Raw genomic sequence first — 12,142 nt, 5'->3', positions numbered from 1 at the left:
ATAAACTAATGTTCAACAACAAGTTTTAAAGTGTTCTCCTTGAGGATCTGTCCTGGCTACCAAGTATGATAAAAGATACAAATCATATTGTTTCAAAGGACTTTGTATTGTGCCCATGCAAAACACATTGTTCAAGCACTTTACATTGATGAGATGTTCTATAGACCTATAAAGAGACCATTGAAGCTATAAGTTTGTGGTTCAATGCTTTAGAAATATTCTTGTAAACTTCAGTTGGAAGAAATGATCACCAAATAGTTTTGTCAATGACTATACTTGGACTTGTATTAAAGTTGTTTTCATGAGAAATTGGATAAGATTGTGATCTACTCAAATCATAGGACTAGGTCTGATTTGTAGCCTTACATCAAAGGATCCTTGAAGAATACATTAAAGACAGTTATGATGACTACTAAAGGAATCCCTTCAACCTGTTGAATTTTGTAGCTATGGTTGGTCTTCATAATTAATATTTTTAGCCCTTGATGTACTTGTAGTAATAAATGTAAAGCATGTTGTTCATGCTATTGTCAAAAGAAAAATTATAAGGCATGTTCTTCATGCCCTTTTCAAAAAGAAAAATTTTGAATTCTTAATATTTGAATATTTGGTTCCAAGAAGCCAAATCGGCCCTCCTCCTAGTCAAGTCAGCCCAGTCATAAAGGCACCCATTCAGCCAGCCAATCTACTATATATATGATGGCATTCGACCTTCTTCCAAAGCAAGGAATTCAAATCACCTCCGAAGTAGAATTCGATCATCCAAGGCAAAAAGGAAAGAACGAATCTGAGGATAAAGACAGTATGAATCTAAGGCTTGTTCTGAAGTTTAAGTGCAGGACCAAACCTTTGATAGCAGCATATCTAATACTTTGTGGAATGGCCAAATCTCTTAACTTTGTGAAAGGGCAGTAGGATCGAGTTTCTTTAGGGATGGTATGAGGCCGAAATTTTGCCCTAGCAAAACTATGCAAACCAAATTCAGTGGGAAGACTTATGACTTGACTAGGAGGAAGTTGGACCAGGTTTGAGCAAGCTTTCATTGTTGGTCAGTTTCACATTTTGGTTGACTAGACAATCTAGGTGTGTCTCTTGTTTAACTGAAGAATTTTTCTAAGGAAAATGTTGTTGGGATTTCCCCCATTTGGTTCTCTTTATGATCCTAATGTCTATTATTGAAGATATTTCGTGTGATTACTTTATGATGAATTTGAATGAAAGAAATATTAAATAAAGAAGTAATGATCAGTGTAGAAGACCTACAAAAATCAACATGGTATTAGAGCATAGGTTTGAAAGAGCAACCTTAAGGACGGAGACCTAATTCTTCTACATCGGTGATTTGAATTATTGCTGAGAATTCGTAGTTGAAAACAAGTTTATCTTCTTATTAGGCCTGCCCTGTTTAAGAAGGCTGAGAAACAAGGAGGATAGTCTACTTGATTTGGAAGGGTCAAAGCCCTAGATTAAAATGACCTCAACCCTACTTCAAGAGACCCAAAAATGCCTTAGTTTAACCTCAGTAAGGCGAAGAGAGTTAGTTTTAGGAAGGCCAAGATTATCTAAGGCTAGACCTCAGTCTGAAATTCCTCAAGAGATCGAATATGCTTGCAGGAAGGCCTCAAAATCTATCTTAGTTCGAGAAGCCTCAATTTGTTTGAAGATACTCTGAAAGGCCTCAGAATTTGTCTCAGTAGGTCAACATGACCTGTTACAAGAGACCGAGAATCCTTAAGAAAATCAAAAGAATCTCATACTAGGCCGCAAGTCTAGTAGAATATGGAAAGAAGTCAAAGTTGACAACCAGAAGTTGATCTCTAGAAAACTTAATTGAGATCGAACTAGTTATCTTGGACAAATCAAAATGCCTCAACAAAAGTTGCTAATGATTTTTGCGAAAAGAAAGTTTACCTCTCAAGATTGAGATTCACTATCAAGGTTACCTATCTCAGTCCAAGTCTCTAGAAGTCTAGTCCAAAATTTTGTGAGAAGGATAAAGGTCGATCTTATGTGTGAAGGTACAAAAAAAGGATCTCAGGTTAAAAGACCACAGATGAAAGATACGAAGACCTATTCTCAGGAGGAGATCCAAAGTAGTCCATGGGTAGATTGTGCCATATGTCATAACGCAAATCCATGAGTAAAGAATTTTGTGGAAGACATTGTTCTTAGGAGAAAGCAAGATGCTTCAGTATCAATGGCAAAGTTGAGGTGTTTCATGTAAACCTTGATTAGTTCTTCCTGAAGATTTATTCTGTCTTCTAGGCATGTTATTTATTCCATAGTTTGAAAGACTTTGTTGCATAAGCACATGACAAGGATGGGATGTTCAATGAGACTTAAAAGGGACCAACTAAGCTATAAAAAGTTTGTTTGATGCCTAGAATAAAAATCAGATCACAAGTCTGTAGCAAAGGTCTAACCTGTTACAACAGTTATCCTTGGAGAAAGTCAACAATGGATATTGAAGGAGTCAAATACACCTTTGATCTGAAGCATAAAAATTATCTTGACATTTCAAGAAGTAATGACAATTTCACAAATAAAATCATGGCTCAAAGCAAGACAAGGCCAATTAAGGAAAGATGTGATAACAAATTTGTACCTTTCTTTGAAGATGTTGCTTCGTATGTGTTCAATAGCAAGATGTTTTGAAAACTCTCAAAGTATCAATGTTATTTGTCGAACCTTGCATTGTTAATAAAAGACCCTGAAAGATGCATTACATTTGCTATCAATATTGATTGTTGATGCCAAAGTATTTGGATACTAAAGGAGGAGACATATTTTGCAAAATATGGATGCGCAACCATGAAATCTAGTCTTTGCAATGAAAAAGATCATTGTCACTAATATGCATTTGAAGGAAGAACACTTTGATAAAGCACCCTAGGCAATTTTGCCCTAGGGAAACCCTAGTTTAGCATTAGGCTTCAACTTAGGGCTTGTTGAAGGCTTGTAGTTCCTTTTGTTGATTATACCTATTTTTCACAAGCCTTTTCTTGGTCTTATATGCCTATGTGAGCCACTCTTATTGCATATTCCTCAAACCCTAGGCTATAAGTACCCTTGATAGGTTTCTTGGAGACCACGTTATTCCTTGTTTAATTGGATTAAGCCTTGTCCTTAGTCTGAGTGCCCTTCTTGAGCTTAACCCAACTATCACCTTTGAACTATTGCCTTAGAATATCCATTAGGTGACCAATACTGGGAAGTGTCCCTGAACCTCCACTCAAGACCAACGGGTGGAGTGCCATGGTGACAATGGGCCTCCAACTCATTGTTGTCCCTTGATCTAGTTCTTGTCTTGAGAGTCCTCTCACAAGACCTGCTAGATTTTGAGGAAACATTTTTTGGCATCATTGCTGAGGGGGATTTGAGCCAACCTCCTCGTTATTTGCAGAGTAAGCTTCACTTTTCTTGAAGAGAATGTTTAAAAGTGAAGCTAACAAAATAGCTTCTCTCCTGATACTAATCCAATTAGATCCCCCGGTAGTTATTCTGACAATATCATAGCTCCAAGAAAGAAGAAGACTACCCACAAAACAACCGATGCAACTACATCCCCTATGATCCCAAAGAGTCTTGTGATTAGAAGCTTATTAATGGATAATACCACTCCTAATACCAATGGACAAACCCTGGCTCATTGCAGCATTTAGGGCAATGGATGTTATAAATTCCCTAATGCACTGAAAACTTAAAAGTATAGCAAACGGTTGCCTAAATTCAATCGTACAAATTCTATTACCGCTAAAACACATATGCATGAGTTTTATTGGGCAATGAGTGCTAAGTTGATCATGGATACAGTACAGTCTATCATTTGACTAAAATTAAAAGGCTTGAGATATGATCCTTTACATCTTCAATTGGCCCAAGGAGACAAATGCATACATGAGCTAGTCCTTCAACTCACAGTCCTTGGATTGTTTGCATTCATTTGCAACCAGTCCGTCTGCAATCACCTTGTTGTTCAAAACTCCTTTACCAAACGGACTTCACTATATATAAACCAATATTAAATTCTCTTGCTTAGCAGTCCTTCTATCAACATATTTACATCTCCTCACCTTCAGTATGGCCTCAATCTGTCTTTATCAGTCCTCCGTGGCCCTTACAAGACCACCCTCGACTCTCGACCAGCCTCTCGTATCACAAGCAGACTTCGGTACTACTACAAACCTTCTGCAGCCCATAGATTTGTGTTATTATGGCACTTACCAAGTTTGTCTAAACCCTCAGTTGTCTGATTTGTAGGTCAACTTACATATTTGTCCATCAACGGCCCTCCAATACTCAGATTTGAGGCCTATACACCAATGTTGCACGTAGCGGGGATGAAACAGGGATGTTTTTTGGAAGCAGGGATGCGGAAGCGTCATTTTCCAAAAATCTAGGAAGTGAAGCGTCTACGGAAGCGTTTGTTATATATATATATATATATATATATATATATATATATATATATATATAGATAGATAGATAGATAGATATATTATATATATTTTTTGCATTTATACTCAAAATAAACATCCCAAATACCAAATCAGTTGTAGAAGACAGGAAAACATGCATATTTTTGCATAAATCAAGATAGATATGACATCCATGATTCCATTGTAGTTACTAGTATGTACATCAATGATTAATTATTTGAGCATCAACCATCTATACTCTAGAAATTACTTATACATCAAATTTTTAAGCATATTATAAAACATAAAACATTTAAGCATATTATAAAACATAAAACATAGAGCATATTATGATTTATCTAGAAAGTGAGCAACTGTCAACATTTGTCATGTCCAAAATTCAAATAATAATGTTTACAAAATAGGTCACTTGGTCACCGCCAAGACAAAAAGGTTCAAATTCACAAGCCTACTAGTCTAATGATTAATCTATGACAAAAGTAGTAAACTGTGAATATATCTACTAATCTCCCCTCCTTCCACCATGAAGAGAACGTGGCGGCGGGCCTCCATGTGGTGGCAATGAAGAAGATGGTGCATGTGGAAGTTGTGGCACTAAAACTGATGAAGACGAGCCCCCTGTTGTTGGTGTTGAACCATGGAACCCTGGAACCAAGGGACCAGATGGGGGTGGCATCTCAACTCAATCATCATCATCATGGAATCGCTAATTGCATGCATGCGCCCAAATGGACCAGTTCTAAGCATATAGTTGCTCAATTATCTCCGTACGAAACACTTTTCGAAAAAAACCAAAACGCGTTTCGGAAAAAACCGAAACACGGATCGGGCCGTAAGGTTCCGAAATGGCAGGAACCGCATTTTTCAGCTCGATCCACGTTTCGGTTTTTCCAAAACGCGTTTTGGAGGGCAGATCACCCACGGATCTGTGCAGATCGCGGATCGAGCTTTTGATCCGAGGGACGTTTCCTGCAACACTGTTATACACCCTCAGCCTGCCTCAGCTAGGACTTGGCCCTTCTCTTGCTAGCTTGGATGACTGTATAAGGGAACTCAACCCTTGTTGGAGCCTCCTCTCCACAGATTTAGACCCTCATATCTAGTTTTTTACACATAACCTCTGCAGCTCTCTTTGGTCCATGCATAGCCACCCTCATACAGTTGTGGCCTACTCACATAGGCCTAAATGGCCTCTTCTATCTGCATATTAGACCTTGACTGCTCCAAATCATAGAACAAACTTACAAGATCAACGAGTTACCTATCAGCTCGGACTTGGCCCTATATCAGCCTCTCCTGCAGCCCGATCTACACCTCCTTATCACCATGGACCAACACTAGACTCGCTCCTCTTCACCCAACCAGCTTAGCAATCCTTGGTCTGCCAACATGGCCTGACCCTCTTCACACTTAGCTTGCAACGCTACCTCAAACAAAATGCTCACTCACTCATGAATAGCTCTCATGAAAGATCACTTGCACAATGTGCCTTTAGACCACTCCATTGACATCTATTTATATTTCACTTTTAAGGTTTCTAAGGAAAACTCTAGATACTTTTAGAGTTTTAACCACTTTCCCTAATAATACTAAGTTGAGTTATTTTCCCACTCACTTAGGGTTAGAACTCATGACTTGGGTGCTTTAGTCACATCCCCACAAATCAAGAACCCATGATCTATGGGAGTACCTCTGAAGCTACAAAAATTAACAAAAATGTCTTGTCATCATCAGCTAGTGGTGGTTGTCAAGGGTTGTTGGCTGGCCCATTGGATGTGCATAATGGGAGAAAAAATTTATCCTATGGGTTCACCCACTTTTTGTGGATAACAACCCCTTGTTTGCCCAGCCCAAAGTGCTCAACCAATGAACTTTTATGCACTCTTTCAACATTACTTGCTTTTCCAAAAGTTGTATGTGCACTCATACTTCATCACTAAGTGGTCATTTAAGGGGCCTTGGCTTGTGATCTCGATTATTACCATCTCGCCAATGAAGCTCATCCCACATTCTCTCACTAGCCAACTCTTACCTCTTTTATTTGGGAAACCTAGTATTCAAAGTTTGCCTCGATTTGTTACTGTCGTCATGGCCCATATGGCCCATAGTACCAAAAACTACTTTACCCCTAGATAGCCCAATCAACTACTACACCTCAATGCATTTTGAGGAGAACCAACTAACTTAAAGTTCGAATGGCATTTCAACCAAAATCATGACTCACCATTTGATTCAAACTCCTTTTACGGGAATGATGAAAATGAAACCAAAATCCCAAACCTTCAAACTATCTTTAAGCCTACCAAGATCAACAAACCTAGGAGTATATAAATTAATCAAGCTTTCGATGGTAAGCTTGGAACCTTCATAACAATTTCCACTTACAATATTCTTTTAAAGAGACAAATCAAGGCCTTTTCCCATTATTTTTATCTCTACTACATTGTTGGAAATTTACCACGAAGTACCAAGAAAACTGAACTCCAACCTTGTCACTTGGGTCAATAACAAGCCTCGCACCGTATCCCTCAATTTCCTAAAGTTTTCTTTGTTCATCCCGCATATATACACTTTCAAGTAAAAATAACTCTAGGTTGCATCTATAATAACAAAAAAAAATTATAGTGATTTACAATCAATTCATCAAGTAACTCCAATTTTCTTTATGGAAACTTTATGTGGTATGCTATTAAAGTGTGACACATGCAAATTGCAACAAAGTGCACAAGGGCCACAATTGGAAAAAAAAAACTCAAACAAATACTTAGAACAAACTACAGACTTTTACTATTCATCAATTCTACATAGAAAGCTCAAAATATGTCAATTTTAGTCACAAACATTCAAGAACAAATTTGAATGATTCATGAGAAGAAATTGGACTATTAACAAGAAGAAACATATGAGTTGAGTGAAAGATTGTAATTACTTCTGTTTATATTAGTTAAAAAAGAAATCAATAAGCAAATGAAGAAGTTACAGCAATTCATGACATTAAAACAATCTCTTACTTTAAACACGAGACATCCATATAAGGCAATATTACTAATTGTGGTAGAAATATGAAAAGAATCACCATCCAATCATCAAAAACGTAATGTAAGGGAGTGAAAAAAGTTAACAAAAAGAGTAAACTAGCTTCATGATTCCACTTGAGTGTCAAGTGTCCTCCGCCTATTCAGAGGGGTGGCAGTGTCTACATTTACAACGTATGTGAACCAACTTGAGAACCATGATGGCTCAACCCCAAACCAATGACACCTTTTCCAAAACATGCTGACCACATTTTTGAAGATCCAAATTTTGGCAGGGATTATAATAGCACCCCACATTTACAGACTTGATTAGACTTATCATAGCTATGCCTAACAAATAACAAATAAAATGAAAAAGTACCCTAGTTCACAGTGATATTTTATCACTTCAATATCAATTGGACAAAGAGTTTTTCTACTATCACATAACAATAAGAAGCCACAATTATCTTACCATTCATAAATGGGCAGACAAAGGTTTAAAGAAAAACCCCTATAAGTTGTCTAGGTGGCCAAGATACTTCACAAACTTCGCAAAGTTCTAAGCTACAACGTGAATGAAATAGCGATAACCAATGTAATAAAAGCAAACGCTACTTCTACAATCATGACAATGCCTCTGCAACAAGATCTGAATATAAACCTGACCAAACAAATAAAAAAGATATTCAAAAACTAAAATTTAAAGATAAAATAAAGTGAGAAAACAGTGGAGAAATTTCACAAAATTCTGATTACTAATAGTCACTTTTAAATGTTTCAACATCAGGTTCGTAATACGTTGTTCACCGGCACAACAGTAAATATCACTCTCCTATAACCAAGGAAAGATGAAAGGCCTCTATATTGCCTCACCATTTGCTGTATGCTGCATTGCAGCTGACTGGCGATATTGCCTCACCACTTGTTGTATGCTTTAACATTGCATCTAATTGGCAGGGTTGGCTATAGTCAACTCTTTGGTCTTCTTCGTTGTATGCCTTTTGACGTATGTTGCATTGCAGCTAACTGGCAATATTGCCTCAACTCTTTGGTCTTCTTCGTTGTATGCCTTATCATTGCATATAACTGGCAGGGTTATATATTCCCCCATTTGGTCCTAAATAATCATTTATGACTTCCAGATTGACATTTCAGATCCTTCTATGGGTATGAATAACTCAAACAGAAACAGAATAAACCATGTTGAGCTCGTTTTCAGGACGATGGTACTGTGGGGACACATCCCCAGGACAGCTAGAGCACACACCCAACCTGATGTCCCCTAAAAATTTTGGGACTCTGCTCTGTGTCCCTGGGACAAGCCCCCCTGCCCCCATTGTTCATCCCGACAACCAGTTCTAACATAGTTTATTTTTGTCTCTATTTGAGTTATCCATAACTATAGGAGGATCTGAAAAGTGATATATATATATATATACTTTACGCTTGTAAGTAGAACAAGCTATACTATATAGTATTATGTATAATTCTTACACTAGCCAATTTCGAAAAATTTTGAGCAATTTAAAAAATGGAAGAATGACATTTTATTATTGGCGGCTAAACATGAGCAAAATGCAGTTTAGCTTTAAAAAACTTTAAGTATAACTATTTTTAATTTGCAATAAGGCCCATGAAGGGTCTATGAGATAGAGAACTGTCTATGTAGCAACTTTTCTTCCTCGTATTTCTGGTTAATAATGATTATGTTAAAGTATAATGGTCATTGCCTTCTACATAGATTTTGTAGACTTTTAAAGGTGCATTGGAAGCCATTACAAAATACTTTGGTTCTGTAAAGATATGAGATTCATATTTAGATTAAGAAGGTGATTGAATAGAAATTTATTAAACATTTAATAGTAAATACTCAATCAACGTCACTATCATCTAATCATTTTCACAATGTTCGAGGTTGGGATTGTGGATGCATTAGACTTGAATGACTACTCGAAACCCATGTACAATATGTAAAAGATTAGATTACCAGAAAAATGAGAAGAGCAAAAGCAACAAGTCTTTTGAAATGTTGTATTTCTTGTTTTCTTGAAATTGAACTTTTGCTTCTTATAATTTTTTCACTAGAAATACAAATTTTAAATCACCATAAACCCAAATTGAAATCCATTATATAAAACCCATGTTTTGAGGTGTAACATGTACAGCATATTTAGATCCAATGCAATACAAAATATTGGATAGGAAAAATGATCATATTGTCCAATCATCAATATCCATGATTGTCAAAACTTTAGATATATGCCCAAATTATTCTTGAAATCTAGCCAGAACATTGTGGGGACAACCAGCAAGTCCTAGAGTCCCCAATGAAACAGTTTGGGGATGTTTTTTAAGAGTTCACAACTCCCCCAAAACACGAGAACACAGGGTAGACATGTTTTTTTGTGGGGGAGGGAGCAGATCATGTGCAACATTGAAAAATAAGTAAATAAATCACTTGCAAAAGATGCAAGTCATTACATAAAATAAATGTGGTGAATTTATTGCCCTATTGCCTACGGGGCGTAGAATAGACGGTGATGGAGTGTACTGTTAAGTCACTCAGTGATGTGAAGGTTACCGGTTAAAAACTCTGTGGGCAAAAATCCAGCCATGTTAAAGACTGATGTGGCCCAGGCCGGGAACGATCCCCGGAAGATTTTAACAGCTTTGATGCCCCTGGGTCACCGTTTCTCAAATCACAGGTCAAGCCTAATGTAATCTCCGATAAACTCTGACCACTTGACAAACAAACAAAAACTTATTAATCTAGAATCCAATTTTCCCGCTACTTGGAGCTGGAAAGAACTCTCATATTATGAGTATGCAAAATTTACTTTTACATCCGATACTTAGCACTAAGGGCCACGCACATCGTTCATGTCCGAACCCTATAGACTCTGCTGCGGCGGAATAGAAGAAAAAATTAAAATAATTGAAGAAAAGGATCATACGAAGAGAATGAAAACACGTCCAATCGTATGATGGTTGAAACGGAGCTTCACCATGTTAACGACGCAGACTAATATCAGGTTTACTTCTGGTTGATGGCCTAGTGGCTGAAACAGGGCGTCGCCAGATGAATGATGTCGGACCATGGTTTTGTGGTTGAAATAGAGGATTGCCCCATTAAGCTGTGAGGTTGTGGTGTAGTGATTGAAACAGGGTATCCACATGCTAGACTCAACTCCAAATCACTTCAACCGTCGTAAAGCCAGAGAAATTAAGTTATTGGCCAAGTTTAAACACATTTTTTCATTATTTAAAAAAAAAAAGAAAGAGAGAGTTTAAATATAAAATAGATCAAAAGAATAAAAAACCAACACACGAAAATGCGAGTAATTGCTTAGAGCTGTTTTTCCTCTATAAGCAAGTGATGTTTCTGCGATGAGCCATCAAACATTCTTGATGTGCCATCCAAGTTTGCTGGATATTTCATCAAATAGCTACCCTATTGTCTTAAAATTAAAAATTAAAAACTATTCCGCGTCACAGGACCCTAATATTGAGGCTTCAGGCCTAATTGATGGTTAAAAATAAATAAATTCTAGCTACCGTCAATTACTGTATCTAAGCTCCATGCAATTTTGTGGCCTTGTATTTACCAAGATTGCGAGTGCATGCCGAATTGCAGAGTCTTAATTCAATTCAAAGCCCCAGGGTGGCGAATGCATGCATGCTCTAAAGGTCAGGGTGGTGATTCTTTTCTACTATTTCTGACCTCACTGCTGATTCTTTTCTACTATTTCCGACATCTCGAAAAACACCTAGACATTAGCTAAACTAAAAAGAATCCTTAATTAGCGCTTGCCTTTGAAAGCTTTGAACACAGGGTTCGAAACTGGATGCCGCTTCCGTGTAGCCTTTAATACTAAGCTTCCCGCCAGCAATTTACAAGCTAAAAGACCAAAAGAACAGAAATATTTGTAAGGACTGTACTAGCAAGCATAGTAGAACTCATAATAAGTACTGAATTTGAAGAATTTTGAGAAGAACTATGTTTTCCTTTTAATCTACCACATATATACAGGATAAATAGTGAAAGGAACATTACTGTCACTTAATAAATAAATAAAAATGAAGATTCTGAGATGAAGAATCCCTTACTTTTTGGCCAAACAGTAGAATTTACTCAAAATGCAGCAAGCTAGCGGGGAAATTCAGCTTCAGCAAGGCAAGGCCTCATCTTCCGTATCCTTCTCTCTCTGAAAAACGCATCACCATGCCAAATGCAGGTCAAGCTCGGCAAACATTGCTCAAGACAGATTAACATACGGAAAACGTTCAGGGCGATAAATATATATATTTTTTTCGAATACGGCCGCCGTCCTTTCGAAAACAGGTTGAATAAGAATAATGTATTACGACGAATAGGTGTTGCCCACGTTCGAACCTCATAACTGGCATTTAAATCCCTATTGGCTATGAGTGGAAAATAGTATGGGGCGCGCTGCGTTTGAACCTCGATTTGTGAAAATTCCCACGGACCCTATCAAATCCACGCTGTCATGACAATCCCAAAGCAACATGCTCCCCCGTGGTACAAAATAATGGAAGAAGGTGTAAAATTAATGCGAAGGAATAATGGAAGAATGTGTAAAATTAATGTGAAGGTGGTTTTTTTTCAAATGGGTGCTAGTCCTGAAGCAGCATGTATATGTATTGGATCTAGAATACATTATATAC

The 12,142-nt window shown here is 37.3% G+C and overlaps 1 protein-coding gene across 2 annotated transcripts in view; it reads right to left on the bottom strand.

Moving 5' to 3' along the window:
- Window positions 1-11,885, bottom strand: part of LOC149164049 (DNA-directed RNA polymerase D subunit 2b-like) — a 285,673-nt gene extending 273,788 nt beyond the window's left edge. Inside the window, exons 1-2 of one of the 2 annotated variants that reach the window (XM_089431941.1) lie at window positions 11,564-11,885; window positions 11,268-11,354 (exon numbers count right to left, since the gene is read on the bottom strand). The gene's annotated coding sequence lies outside the window, so the exon portion shown is untranslated. The remainder of the gene's footprint in view (window positions 1-11,267; window positions 11,355-11,563) is intronic. The other variant, XM_089431942.1, reaches the window with a different exon arrangement.
- Between the last annotated feature and the right edge of the window lie 257 nt (window positions 11,886-12,142).

The sequence above is a fragment of the Pinus tabuliformis genome, chromosome 5_1, assembly GCF_031772625.1.
Source record: "Pinus tabuliformis cultivar Carrire ecotype Pingquan chromosome 5_1, CPIR1, whole genome shotgun sequence".
NCBI classification, from domain to species: domain Eukaryota; kingdom Viridiplantae; phylum Streptophyta; class Pinopsida; order Pinales; family Pinaceae; genus Pinus; species Pinus tabuliformis.
Note: the sequence above shows the minus strand (reverse complement) of the source record. Positions and strands in the feature narration are given on the sequence as shown.